Source organism: Fukomys damarensis, unplaced genomic scaffold (genome assembly GCF_012274545.1).
Source record: "Fukomys damarensis isolate Sample0158 unplaced genomic scaffold, DMR_v1.0_HiC HiC_scaffold_39, whole genome shotgun sequence".
NCBI classification, from domain to species: Eukaryota; Metazoa; Chordata; class Mammalia; order Rodentia; family Bathyergidae; genus Fukomys; species Fukomys damarensis.
The window spans coordinates 43,789,404-43,803,045 of record NW_022900951.1 but is presented as its reverse complement, the minus strand read 5'-3'; the positions used below and the strand labels follow the sequence as shown (position 1 = coordinate 43,803,045).

The following is a 13,642-nucleotide window of genomic DNA, read 5'->3' as shown; positions in this document are numbered from 1 at the left end:
TATACATATATGTATATATAATGTATATATACACACATAATAATTAGATAAATTATTATTATTTTGCTTAACTATTTGAAACTTAGTGCAGACATCTTGATGATCCACTCCAAACCTTCCAATGTGTATCTCTTAGGAACAAGGACATTCTTCCTCATAAAATCCACATTTATCTTTCTTACATATCCAAATAATGGCTTCCATCTCTGTTCTCCTGTGCCCCATACAAAGCCCATGCACCGTATTTATTTGTCATGTTCCTTTAATCCAGAAAAATTCCTTGCCATTTTTTCTGGACTTTCATACCACTGACAGTTTTTGAGCATCAAGGCAAATTATTTTGCAGAATTTCTGAGAAATTTTAATTCACAGCCATAGTTGAAACTTTTTTTTTGAGACAGGGTCTCACTATGTAGTTGAGACTGACCTGGAACTCACTATGTAGCCCAGGCTGGTCTCAAATTCACAGCAATCCTCCTGCCTCAGCCTCCTGAATGCTGGGATTACAGGCGTGCACCACCACGCCCGGTAGCCATAGCTGAAAATAGTTTAAGTAGTTTGGAGAAATCACAACCAGTCAATGGACTATATAGGCCAAATGGATGACAATGCCACCAATTAGGAGCTATGCAAAAATTGGAAGGTAGTCAGGCATGAAGGAAAGAAGGGTAGTGGCTATATGAGTTGGATGTGTTAAAAATGTAAGGTCAGTATACTCAAACTCCTCTCTTCTATTTTGAAATACACATGCATTGCTAACTATAGTCACCCTACTGTGCTGTAGAACACACCTGAGTTAATCATTACTCGATGTACACGTTTTGAGCATCACATTAGTCCCCATAAATATGTATGAATATTCTGTGTCAATACAAAATAAAATAAATTAATCAAAACTACATCAAGTCACGGCAGCCATTCTTCCTGTGGTTACAAGTAGCCAAATATACCAACAGTGATTCACAGGGTGACCTCTACCATCCTCTCACCCATCTCCATCACCCAGCCAGGCCTTAACATTGAACCATCTACACAGATGTTGAATGAGCATATATTATGTGTTAGGTACTGCCCTAAGCACATTTCGTGTATTATCTCATCTAATTTTCACCATCACAAACCTTCTAGAAGGCAAAAGCTATGGTTGTACCTATTTGATGGGTGAGGATCACACAGCCGGCAATTGATGATATCAGAATTTGAACACAGGCAGCCTCAAAAGTGAGGGTTCAGAGCTGCGACATGTTTAAAAACGTATTTTACATTTATCCCTAAAATTGGCTTTTGTTCTTCTGGTTCATATATTTATTCACGTTAATACATTTATAGATTCATGCAACTTCCACCAGTATCAGGATACGGAACAGTTCCATCACTTCAATGAAACTCCCTGTGCTGCTCTCTCCTCTCCCAACCAATGGAAAATGTTGTACTTTCTTCCCCTACAAACCTGCTTCCAATGGCAATGAAGTTTTCAAAACTTTGCCAAATAAATCAAATCTTTCTCTAGTGACTGGCCAGTGGTCAGTTGGGTCAGTTCAGTCAGTTGTGTCCCTAAGGAGACCTGTTAATATCAGTTAGGAGTCTTTGCTATGCTAATCAAGGCCAGGAAACATACAAAGAGGACAACAGTAAACCTTAGCATTCATAACCGCGTTATGGAGCTAGCCTGCTTTTCTGAGGTTCCCATTTTCCATTGACTGTTAACTTCCCGTATTTTTTAGTTCCCTGGGCTCTCCTTTGTGGCTTAGAAGGCCTAATATAATCCACCTGCAGGACTGTGCTGTGTCTGAGCCACGTAAGAAGGTATAGATCAGGGTACAGGGAGGCAGAGATCAAAACAAAACAAAAAGCCAATGGTCTAGGCCCCTCCCAGAGACACAGCTCAATTGAACACTAAAGAAGTTACATAGACTTTGGATGGTTTGTTTGTTTGTTTGTTTGCTTTTGTAGTACTGGGATTTGAACCAAGGTCTTCAGGCTGACCTGTATCCCCAGCCCCATTTTTTTTTGAGACAGGATTTCACTAAATACATAAATTGCTCCAGGCTGGACTCAAATTTGTAATCTTCCTGCCTCCATCTCTCAGAGTGTTGGGTTACAGACATGTTCCACCAGATCCTGAGACTTCTTTTCTTTTTTGTACTGGGGATTGAATCCAGGGCCACATCCCCAGTCCTTTCACTGAGCCACATCGCTTGTCCTTTCTCCATTTATTATTATTTTTTTTAAAGTAAGATCTTACTAGATCACTAAATTGTCCAGGTTGTGCTCAAACTTGCAATCCTCCTACCTCGGCTATAAGTATTAGGATTATAGGCAGATACAGTTCCCCATTCCTAGTTGCTCTTTACGACTGCCACACAACCCCAAATGAGACTGCCTGGTGATCAGGGAGCAAGAGAATAGGAGAAAAAAGAAAGAAAAAGATATCCACCTATTTCCCACATTTTTTTATGCTCTTTGATCCAGAGCTACACAATCTCTGTCTGCTCCAAGATGCTCATCTCTAGGGTTAGAGTACTGAGTTACTGCTGGAGGATACTAGAGGAACAAAAATAGTAAACTCACCACTTGTTTTCATGGATTATTTTTAGGTCTAGTGTTCTTCTCTGGTCTGCCTGCTGGTACTTACTTTACAGAGTCCTCAAATAGTTGCTCATGCATTCTGCACATGTTTTTTAATTTAATAAATTGGGAGATCAAGGGAGGTATGTATTTATGCCAGAAATTTCAGAGTCAGAAATTGTTCTTCTTTTTAAACTCCATACCATTGTGCCTCCCAGACACCATTAATGCAATATATGTCCATCAGATTCATTACCTATTCACTTAATTTTACCTCTTCCAATTTTTTTTATCTCAACTAATCCCACCATTTATTTAGTTGGACTCCTGGGTGTTGTCTTGGACCCACTCTCTAATGTTCATTCAGTGCTTGTTTCCCTCTCCTTTCCACTATATATCTAAAACCAATCAGGCCTCTGTTTTTCTTGCCTATATTATTAAAATTTTTATTGGCTATATGTAGAAAAGTGCACAGTTATAAGCACTTTTCAAGAAATTATCACAAACTAAACCCACATATAGTAAAAAAAAAGAACATTCCCAGCCTCTAAAAGCCCATCTGTGCTTCCTGTCAAACACTACCTCCTTCCCTTCTCCCTGTGGGTGACCACAACAAAGACTCTCAACACCACAGTTTGGTTCTGCCATTTTAAAAACTTTGTATATAAAGAAAATAACATTATATGATTTTTCTGTTTCCTGGGTAAAGTATTTGCTTATTTTCCTTAGTTCAACATTGTTTGTAAAATTCAGCCATGTTGTTGCTTCTTGTTTTATTTTCACTGCTGTATATAATATTCCAGTGTATAGTTATATCATCCATGACTGAGGGACATTTGGTTTGTTTTCAGTTTGGGCCTATTAAAAATAGTGCTACTGTGAATGCTCCTATGCATGTCTTTTGGTGGTCATAAGCACTCATTTATATTGGATGAATAGCTACAGATAATATTTATGATATATATTTGTTTGACCATAGTAGTTACTGCAATACTCAACCAAAGTGGTTGTATCAGTTCATACTTCCACAAATGTCATATGAGAATTCCTTATTCTCTATAACTTGATAATATCTTAAGAGATTAATATATCTATGTATTGGTTTTCTCCCTGTTCGTTCTTTTTTTTTTTTCTGCCTCATCAAGGAAGTCATTGGATCTAGCCCTCATAACCTCCAGGGTGTTTGCAACAGGGCAGAAAACTGATATTTCCCACAAAGTTCCTGGCTTTTGTTCACAACTGCCTTGAGTCCCAGAGAGAGGAAAATTTACCAGTAAACACAACAAAAAATAGTAGTAGAAATTTGAGGGGAAAAGGATTTTCTTGGACTGAAAAAAAGATTTTTCCCTGACATAAGAGAAGAGGAAATTCCAAAGTGACAGAGCTTAGTCTGGCCTCTGGGCCGTAGGCAGGGAAGGCAGCAAGAGAAACAAAAGGGATATGCATTGGAAAGAAAGAAAAAGTATCTTTATTTACCAATGACACGATCCTTTACATAGAAGACCAGACCCACAAAGCTCCACCAAAAGACCCTTAGAACTAATAAACAATTCAGCAGTGTGGCAGGAGATAAAATCAACACACATGAAAAGAAAATCAACACCATTCCTATACACCAATAATGAACCTATGGAGAAAGAAATAAGGAAAAAAAAATCCTATCCATGGTAGCTTCAAAATAAATTAAATACCTAGGAATTAACCTAACCAAGGAAGTGAAAGACCTCTATATAATGGAAACTATAATACTCTGAAAAAGATATTGAAGAGGACATTAGAAAATGGAAAGACATCCTGTGATCTTTGTTAAGCAGAACCAATATTGTCAAAATGGTCATATTACCAAAAATGATTTGCAGATTTAAAGCAACTCCAATAAAAATACCAACAGCATTATTCACAGAACTAGAAAAAGAATTCCTCAAATGTATACGGAACTAGAAGAGACCCAGAATGGCCAAAACAATCCTGTGTAAGAAAAGCAAAGTAAGAGATCCCAGCAAGTAGTGGTGTGGACCACAGAAGCGTGGCTGCAGGCAGATCCAGCCAGGACCCTGCCCTGAGCCCAGAAGCTTGGGCACACAGACCCAGAAAAGATCTGTACAGGCACACAAGCATCAGCCAGAGGCCTGCCCCAATACCATCAGTAAGTGTGCAGAGACCTTAGCCAGAAGCCTACTCAGACACCAGGGACTGGGGTGCACAGCCCTCAGCCAAAGGCCCTCCCAGACAACAGCTACATAGACACCCCAGCGAGAGGCACACCTAGATACAATCCCTAGTGTGCACAAGCCCCAACCAGATAATAGGTCAGCTCAGGGATCCAGAAGGCCACCACTCTGAACTCAGGAATTGGTGCATTGGTGAGCAGCAGAGAAAAGGCTACTCAGTGACTTTCAGAGAATTAAAGACCACTGGGTGAGCAGAAAGATGCCTCAACAACATACTACATACAAGAAACACACTAAATTTAAAAAGAAACTCATAGAATGAAAGCTATAGGGTGGAAAACAATAGTCCATGAGACAGGAACCTGAAAAAAAGCAGGAGTAGCTACCCCCTTTGCAGATCACGTGGATTTCAAACCAACACTGATTAAGAGAGACAAAGAAGGACACTATATCCTTATAAAGTGAATAATCCAAGAGGAAAAGGTGACAATCATAAATATATATGCACCAAACACTAGTGCACCCAACTATATAAAACAAATACTAGTGGACATGAAAAATCAAATAAGCACTAATACAATAGTAGAGGGGGACCTCAATACCTCACCGTCAAAAATAGATCAACTTGGCCTGGGATTTAGCTCAGCGGTTCGGTGGCCTGCCTCGCAAGCGCAAGGACCCAAGTTCTATCCCTGGTACCAAAAAAAAAAAAAAAAAAAGATAAACTAAAAAATAGAAACTAGAAAAAAAAAATAATGAAGCTGGGGATTTAGCTCAGTGGTTCTGCCACCTGCCTCAGAAGCACAAAGACCTGAGTTCGATCCCCGGTACCCCCCAAAAACAAAGAAATATTAAAAATCAATTAAACCCTTGAACAAGCGAACTTAACAGATGTTTACAAAGAGTGCTCCATCCCATACAATCAGAATGCATATTCTTTTCAGTTACCCATAGGTTGTTCTCCAAAATAGACCACATACTTGCTCATAGAACATGTTTAAGAAAGTGCAAAGGAATTGAACTTATCCCCTCTATATTATCAGACCATAGTGTGATAAAACGAGATCAATGGCAAAAGAAACCACATAAATACATGGAAATTGAACAATACACTTCTGAATAACCAATGGGTCACAGAGGAAATTAAAGAAATCAGACAGTTTCTACAATTAAATGACAATAACAATACAACATATCGGAATCTATGGGACAAAATGAAAGCAGTCTTATGAGGCAAATTCATAGCACTAAATATTCACATTAGGAAAACAGAGCAAGCTCAATTAAACAACCTGATGCTTTTAGAAAAGGAAGAGTAGGACAAACCCAAAGCTCAAACAAGGGAGGAAATTATCAAGATCAGAGCAGAAATCAATGTAATGGAGACAAAGAGAACAATTTTAAAAAAAATCAATGAAGCTAAGAGTTCTTCTAAAGAATAAGCAAAATTGACAAACCCTTAACCATCCTTATCAAAAAAAGGAAAGAAAAGGCCCAAATCCATGCAATCCTAATTTCTTTAGGAGTGAAAAGGGTGAAATTACAATAGACCCAGCAGAAATCCAGAGGATCATCAATACCTATTTTCAGAACCTGTACTCCAATAAAATGGAAAGCACAAATAAATGGACAGATTCCTAGATACGTATGAATTACCAAAGTTGAATGAAGACCTAAAAGTTCTAAATTACCCAATATCCATCAATGAAATTGAAAATGTAGTTAAAAACTTACCAACTAAGAAAAGCCCAGGCCCTGATGGCTTTGCTGATGAATTATACAAGACATTTAGAGAGCAACTATTATGACTACTGTTTAAACTCTTCAATAAAATTGAAAGGGAAGCAATACTCCCAAATTCATTCCTGGAAGCAAGCATCAACATCATCCCCAAAGCAAACAAAGATCCAACCCAAAAAGAGAACTATAGGCCAATCTCACTAATGAACACAGATGAAAAATCCTTAATAAGATACTGGCAAATAGAATGCAGAAGATCATACACCCTGACCCAGTCGAATTCATCCCAGAGATGCAGGGATGGTTCAACATATGCAAATCAATAAATGTAACACACTATACTAAGAGAGCCAAGGACAAAAACCATATGATCATCTCAACAGATGCAGAAAAAGCATTTGACAAAATGCAACATGCATTCATGATAAAAACCCTACAAAAAAATCTCAGATAGACAGTCTCTTCCTCAATCTGATAAAAGCCATCTATGAAAAGCCAACAGCCAATATCATACTAAATGGTCAAAAACTAAAAATTCTTCACACAAAAGTCAGGAACAAGACAAGGATGTCCACTATCACCACTCCTATTCAATATAGTTTTGGAAACATTAGTCACAGAAGTTAGACAAGAGAGATGTAAAAGAAATATAGGAAATGAAGAGGTCAAATTGTCACTATTTGCAGATGACATGAAAACCTATATAAAAGACCCCAAGAAGTGCACCAAAACCCTTCTAGACTTACTAACCAAATTCAGTAAAGTAGCTGGATACAAGGTCAACACACAAAAATCAATAGCTTTCCAACACAAAAAACAGACTCACTGAGAGAGAAATAGGGCAAACAATTCCTTTCACAATAACATCCAAAAAATTGAAATACCTAGGAATTAACCTAATGAAATAAATCAAAGACATCTACTCTGAAAATTATAGCACTCTGAAAAAAGAGATCAAGGAGGATATCAAAATATAGAAAGACATCCCTTGCTTCTGGGTAGGAAGAACCAACATAGTGAAAATGGCCATACTTCCAAAACTGCTATATAGAATCAATGTAATCCCAATTGAAATTCCAGCAGCATACTTCATGAACCTTGAGAAGACAATCCAGAAATTCATTTGAAATAAGAAGAGACCTAGAATAGGCAAAGTAATTCTAGGCAATAAAAGTAAGGTAAGGGGTTTCACAATCCCCAACTTGAAACTATACTACAAAGCTACTGTGATAAAAAACAGCATAGTACTGGCAAAGAAACAAATATCAGGACCAGTGGAACAGATTAGAAGATGCAAAAACAATTACACACACACTCAGCCACCTCATCTTCAAAAAAGAAGCCAAACACCCTCTCTGAAGGAAAGAAAGCTGCTTTAATAAGTGGTGCTGCAAAAACTAGCTTTCAGTTTGCCAAAAATTAAAACTAGACCTCTATCTCTCACCATGCATTAAACTAAAATCCAAGTGGATTAAAGATCTAAATATTAAAACAGAAACACTAAACTGGCTTGAAGAGAGGTTAGGTAGAACTCTTGAAGGCATTGGCATAGGAAAAGATTTCATGAATAAAACCTCAGTTTCCCATGAACTAGTACAAATAATTAGCAAGTTGGATTTCTTATTTAAAAGCTTCTGCACAGCAAGAGAAACAACCAAAAGTGTGAAGAGACAACCCACAAGGTGGGAAAATTTTTTCACTACATATTCCTCAGACAAAGGTCCACTATCTAGAATATATAAAGAACTTTAAAAAATCAGAGCCCCAAATTTAAAGACCCAATCCAAAAACAGGCATGTGTAATGTGCAGACATTTCTTAGACAAAGCAGTAGAAATAAACACATGAGAAAATGTTCAACATCACTGGTCATTCAAGAGATGCAAATGAAAACAATTCTGAATTTCCACCTCACCCCAGAAAGAATGGCTGCTATTAAGATATCAACCAATAAGAAATGCTGGTGGAGCTGCAGGGAAGAAGGAACTCTTCCCCACTGCTGGTGGGAGTGTAGACTGGTGCAGCCACTGTGGAAATCAGTATGGTATACTTCCAAGAATTAGAATTGGAAGTTGCATTTGACCCAGCTATTCCTCTGCTGGGTATCTTTCCCAAAGAATTAAAAGAATCATAACTCAGCAATATATGTACACACATGTTTATAGTGGCATAGTTTGTAATAGCTAAAACTTGGATATAGCCCAACAGCCCATCAACCTGAGACTGGATAAAGAACATGTGGCTTGTTTGTTTGCTTGTTTGTTTTTATAAAATGGACTACTACTCGGCGATAAAGAATAAGAAATTAGAGACATTTATAGCTAAATAGATGAACATTGAGGCCATACTCTTAAGTTAAATAAATAGGACACACATGTGTAAATACAAAATAGTTTCCCTGGTTTGAGAAACTGAAAGTGTAAATAAGAAATAAAAAGTGTAATAACTGGGTATGGTGGCGCACACCTGTAATCCCAGCACTCAGGAGGCTGAGGAAGGAAGTTTGTTGTGAGTTCGAGACCAGCCTGGGCTACATAGTGAGTTCCAGGCCATTCTCAACTACATAGTGAGACCCTGTCTCAAAAAAAAAGGTGAAATAAGAAGAAAGGGGGCAAAGGAAAAGGGGAAGTGGGAGGGGTAGGGGAAAACAAGGAAGGGAATGGAATTAATATGAGAAAAAGAAAAATGGAAACAAAGTCTTTATAAATAGAGAGGGTTGGATAGGTTGAAGGGAGGGCAGGGGAATGGGGAAAAATAAGAATCAAGATAGATCACGTAAAAGTACAATTTTCTCGTGAGGAATTTCATTATATTTAATGCCTAAAATATACCAATAAAATTAATTTTTAAAAAGAAAAGAAAGGAAAAGCATGAAGCATTACCTTCCCAGATTTCAAGATATGCTAGAAAGCTACATTAATGAGAACAGTATGTTCCTGGCACAAAAATAGATATGTTGACTAATGGAATAGAATTGAGGACACAGAAACAACCCCATTCACATTCAGCCATCTGATTTTTGACAAAGGGGCTAAAAACATACATTAGATAAAAATAGCCTCTTTTAAAAACATTATATGTGTGTGTGCGTGTGTGGGGGGTGTGTGTTTAGTGTTTTCTCTCTGGAAAGTATTAAAAATTGATGAACCTTCAATTTATAAAAACATACTCTATATGATAAAAGAAAAATCTCTCTTCCAAGTTTACACTGACTTACACCCAAGGCTTTCCCCAGAATATACAACATGAGACATCTTAAATTGTAGTATAGAAGGCCCACATGGAGGGAGGCAGGGCAGCATGTGTATGTACACTTCTGTGCACAGTCAGGCCCCTGTGCATGCACACACTTGCACACAGTGGAGTGGCCAATATTTGTGATGGGTCTTGGTTGACCTGGGAATCCCCAGAGGAACCCAGGCTTGGGGAAGACCCAGTAGCCAGTAGGGTTACACTGCCCTCCTGAGCAGGGTAGGTACAGGGCAGCAAGGCTACCCACTGTCCCCAGTGTCCCTAGAGAGCAGCCCTGACCACTCCCCACCTGGGACACACCTCCAGAGCAGAATGAAACTTCAAGTCACACATCCAGAAGAAAATGTGGTTGCAGGTTCCTGGATTCTGGCCTGGCAAATGTGGACTTCAACCAGAGTAGTGATGGTCTGTCTAGGGAGAATGTGGAACCCAGAAAGCCAGGGAAAATCACACCTACAGAGTAGCAGCACCTGCACCTGTGAGTCAGAGGGGTCAGCAGTGTCTATCCAAGTGTCTGTCACTCACTATCCTGAGTGAGCTTCACACAGTTAAGATCTCAGATCCTGATATGAGAGCAAAGGCTTTATAGAACCCCTAAGGGCTACTGAACTGAGGCTCAGGACATAGGGTCACTGTGTGGCTAGGAGGTTCCTGGGCCTGAAGCTGAACTGAGGTTGCTATCTGGCTGGGTAATGGCTTGAGCACCTCAAGTAGAGCTCTGGAATCCTACAGCTCCAAGCCAGACCCTAAGCACACCAGGTTGGCCTGCTGAGAGTTCCCACAAGACCACGTTACACAGGATTCAGAACATGTATGCCATCAGGGAGCGGCCAGGCAGAGTGGAACCACATGAAGGCTTCTGTGTGGATGGCTACAGCCCTGTAGCCCCATTTTCTTTCTCTCTTCCTGATAGGACTGCATGGCAGGAAAAGGGGCCTGGCATCAAGAAGTCAGAGGGCTTACCCCAGCCAGAGAAGGTACTCCCAACTCTGCGCAGAGTTCAACAGCCCATTCTTGTAGAGCAGATGTGGTTGTTACATCTGGCAATTTGAAGTGAGGAAGCCCTGTCCTACCCCTAGCCTTCCATGAGCTCCTTTGCCAGGGGCTTCCCTTCTTCCTACCTTCCCCACTGCCCTCTATCCTCTACGGTCTCCATCTTCTTTCACCCCAGCCCAGCTGTGTAACGCCCTAACACCCCGGGCTCAGCCATCTGGGGATCTACTGGTCTCGGTTCATCCTGATATAGTGGGGTGCTTGGAGTGCTGGTGGTGTCAGGCTGGGGTTCGCTGCCCTACTTGACCTCCAAGATGGACCAGTTGGTCTCCATGATGGCTACAATCAATAATCCTGTCAGTGTAGTCCAGCAGGTAGAAGTTGATCTCCTCCCACCTACTATCAGAATACCCCTCTCAAAGTTAGCCTCTTTTACAAACAGTGCTGGAGAAATTTCTTATCCAAGTGAAGGAAATGAATCTAGACTGTTATCTCTCACCATATCAAGATGGATCAAAGACCCAGATATAAGTACCGAAAAATTTAATCTGTTGGAAAATATAAAAGGTCAAATTCTTGAAGACATAGTCACTCAAGGAGTTTCTGAACAGAACCTCAATTACACAAGTAATAATACCAAGAATCAATAAATTGGGTTATGCTAAATTAAAAAGCTTCTGCACAGCAAAAGAAACAACCAACAAACTGAATATAAAGCCTACAGAATGGGAAAAAATCCCACTTACTCTTTGGACAGAGGACTAATATCTAGGCTATTAAAAAAAAAAAAGTAAAGACGCCAGGCGTGGTGGTGCATGCCTATAATTCCAGCACTCGGGAGGCTGAGGCAGGAGGATCACTGTGAGTTCAAGACCAGCCTGGGCTACATAGTGAGTTCCAGGTCAGTTGCAACTATATAGTGAGATCCTGTCTCAAACAAACAAACAAACAAACAAACAAAATATTTAGATCTTTGATCCATTTCAATTTTAGTTTAGTGCATGATGAAAGATATGGATCTACTTTTAATCTTTGGCATGTGAAAAGCCAGTTTTCCCAGCACCACTTATTAAAAAGGCTATCTTTCCATTGAGGTAATACTCTTTTTTTTTTCTTTTGTACCAAGGATTAAACTCGGGACCTTGTGCTGGTCTTGAACTCACAGAGATCCTCCTGCCTCAGCCTCCCAAGTGCTGGGATTACAATTAAAGGCTTCTGTCTGTAAATTAGTGCTTTAGTTTTAATTTCTACTAAAACAAGGACCCATGCTAGCCCATGACACTCGGGACTCATTAGTGCCAGCCATAACTTTGCTCCCTTCACACTTTTCTCCACAAGGACTAGGTTTCTGAGTTTTGTTTTGTGTTTTTCCCCCTTATGGGTAGGTGCAGACTCAAAATTTTACTGTGGCCTAAGTGACAGGCAGCAGTGAAGATGGAGCTAAGCTTGTTTTGGTTGGCTGAGAAAGGACCAGCGTGACAAAAGAGGGCCTCTGGAGAGTCTGTATGCTCCTGTCCCAGAGAGGAGAATATGGCGTACTGCCACATCCTAGGAGTAAACTCTGTACATATCAGCAAGAACTGGGGGTGCATTTAGCCCAGATGATGTACAATGCAGCCCGACTATCAGGGTTCAAACAGTCCTTACTGAGGTAGGATGAAAAAAATAATAGGAGACAAAGAATTCATAACTTTTAAAATGTACTTTTAAGAAGGCTACAACTTTGGCTCAAGCCAAAGTTACCCAAGGCGATCCATATCAGCACTCTTTTGGTTAAATGGCCCAACCCTTATCTAAATTCTCCTATCTCCGAGAAGACCCAAGTTTCCTCAAGAACACTGAAAGTACATAAATTTGCTTAATTAGAAAGTCAGATCCCAAGATAAAGGAGTGTTATACCATTCTCACACAGACAGACCTGACACCAAGCCTTTTTCCAGGAAGCAGCTTTATTCACGCCAACACTGATTTGGTGGATTCACATCCAGAGGTTGAGCTTTGAGCATAAAAGGGTTTCACCTTTTATACAATTTTTGTTTCGTTGTCTCCCTTATGTGGTAACACAGTAAAATACCACAGCCTGATTGAGTACAGTTTATGTTACAGAGCCATGTCAGACCTTCCTGAAAAGGTCTTCACCACATGCCTTTGGGAGGGGCCCTAACACGTTACCCCTTTTTATACTTGGACCTTCTCTTCCCTTTTTAGGGTCAAAGAGTATCATCTTAGTTTAAAGGTTCACACTTCCATAACATCATTTAATACGTGGCCATTGCTTCTCAGCCTTTTGGCTAAGATCAAGTGTAGTATCTGCTCTTAGCCGTTTAATATGTGGCCATTCTTCTTTTGACCATTTCCTCAATGAAGCTGGAGAAAGGCCATATAACCAGGGAAGCCAGACAAGGCAGGATTAAGCAAGCTCCAAAAATCAAGAGTATGATATCTATGAGGCTTTTGAATCCCCCAAGATTTGAATACCATCCACCAAACAACCTCCTGGGGTCCCAGCCTTTCCAGGTCTGGACTAGGACATGAGCAATCTTTCTCATTTGATCTGTGATCTATGACTTTTCCTTCAGCACCTATCTGTAGACAGCAGTTGCTCAGGTTAAACTTTAAACAAAATCCACCCTCAGAAAAAAGTGAGTAATCTAAGGCTAAGTACTTTTGATAGCTCGCATTGCACATTTTGGTTTGCTGCTTGGCTAAGTAAGTTAAGAGCTTTGACAGTTCGTTGGTTATAATTTCCACAATTGCTTGCCATTTATGTGGTTTAGCATGCAAATGAGATTGCAGTACCTATGATCCCGTCCACCATGCTGTGAGCAGCTTCTCCTCTGCTATGCCATCCTGCCTTGGGGCCTGGGGATTACGGACTGAAATGACTGGCAAAGAGCAGGATGCACATTTGGCAACTCC

General features: G+C 39.9%; 1 pseudogene; it reads left to right on the top strand.

Annotated features, from left to right (window-relative positions):
• The first annotated feature begins 12,994 nt into the window (after window positions 1-12,994).
• On the top strand, window positions 12,995-13,079 carry LOC117284894 (annotated as a pseudogene).
• Window positions 13,080-13,642: the final 563 nt, after the last annotated feature.